A 1,749-nucleotide genomic window follows, 5' to 3' on the forward strand; every position below is an offset into this window, starting at 1 on the left:
TTATGTTGAGATGTAATCCATACTGCAGACTGTATTCTTCAACCTTCATCAGTAGGTGCCTTAAGTCATCCTCACTTTCAGCAAGCAAAGTTCTATCGTCTGCATATTTCAGGTTGTTAATGATTCTTCCTCCAATCCTGATGCCATGTTCTTTTTCATATAGTCCAGCCTCTCAGATTATTTGATCAGCATATAGATTGAATAAGTGTGGTAAAAGGATACAACCCAGATAAACTCATTCTTGATTTTAAACCATGCAGTGCTCCCTTGTTCTGTTTGAGTGACAGTCTCCTGGTCTAAGTACATGTTCCTCATGAGTACAATCAAGTGTTCCGGAATTCCCATTTTTCTCAATGTTACCCACAATTTATTATGATTAACACAATCAAATGCTTTTGCATAGTCAATAAAACACAAGTAAACATCTTTCTAGTATCCTTTGCTTTGAGCCAAGATCCATGTGAAATCAGCAATGATATCCCTCGTTCCATGTCCTCTTCTGAATTCAGCTTACATTTCTGGAAGTTCTCTGTCAATATACTTCTGCAACCATTTTTGAATTATCTTCAGTAATATTTTACTTGCATGTGATATTAATGATATTTTTTGGTAATTTTCACATAATCCCATAAATATTACAGCATAGAGAACCCTATGGGGACACTCTACTCTATCAATTGGTACTGATATGAATTGACTTTACAGCACACAACTATATATATGTAAAGAAACTAGTGGTCCTTTTTCTCTACAGAATGCTGAATAAGACATCTCACATAATAATGAGGAAACTGGCCAGTTCTCCAATTCTTTTATTATTATTATTATTATTATTGTGGTAAAATATATTTAACAAAATATTTGCCATTCCAACCATTTTTACATGTACAATTTAGTGAAATTAGATATATTGAAAGTGCTGTGCAAATATTACCACTATCTATTCTCTTTTTATTTTTTCTTTTCCATCACCCTTAATAGAAACTCAGTACCTCTTAAGCAAAAACTCTCCATTTTCTCCTCCCACCTGTCCCTGGTAACCAATAAACTATAAGTATTTGCCTAGATATTTCATGTAAGTGGGATAATACAATATCTGTATCTTTATGCTTGACAAAACTCAGTTCCAATGTTAAATGTCACATGTTACTTTGAGTCATATAATTTTCTTGACATAAATCCACAAATCTCAGCTCCAGAAATTGACACAAAATATAGAAGATTTCACCAATTTGCATGTCACCCCTGAGCAGGAACTATACTAATCTTCTCTGCATCCTTCAATTTTAGTATATATGCTGCCAAAGCAAACACTTCAATTCTTCAATACAACAGAAATATACAAGAGGACTGAAGAGAAGAAATTAAACTTTCATTACTATAGATGTTATAATTTACAGACACTGAAGTGCATTAAGGAGCTCTGGTAGTGTAGTGCCTAAGGTACTTCACTGCTGACCAGAAGGCTGGCAAACCCACCAGCCACTCCTCGGAAGGAAGATGGGGCAATCTACTTCTGTAGTGATACTGCCTTGGAAACCCAAGGAGGAGTCTCTGTGAGTTGGGTCCAACTCAACGACACATAACAACAACAACAATGAAGTGCACTAACACAAAAATTATTCAAGCCAATAAGAATGTTAGCAATATTGCAGAAGAGCTAAACAATACAATCCACCAACTTGGCCTTATAGACATCTATAGAGCACTTCACCCAACAGCAGCACAATATACATTCTTCTCCAGTGC

General features: G+C 35.3%; 1 non-coding gene across 1 annotated transcript; it reads right to left on the minus strand.

Moving 5' to 3' along the window:
• Positions 1 to 1,208: 1,208 nt before the first annotated feature.
• On the minus strand, positions 1,209 to 1,310 carry LOC122150157. Its single transcript, XR_006163516.1, has one exon. It is a non-coding gene; the product is annotated as a U6 spliceosomal RNA (small nuclear RNA).
• Between the last annotated feature and the right edge of the window lie 439 nt (positions 1,311 to 1,749).

The sequence above is a fragment of the Orycteropus afer genome, unplaced genomic scaffold, assembly GCF_000298275.1.
Source record: "Orycteropus afer afer isolate SDZICR_OR568_19922 unplaced genomic scaffold, OryAfe1.0 scaffold00098, whole genome shotgun sequence".
NCBI lineage: Eukaryota > Metazoa > Chordata > Mammalia > Tubulidentata > Orycteropodidae > Orycteropus > Orycteropus afer.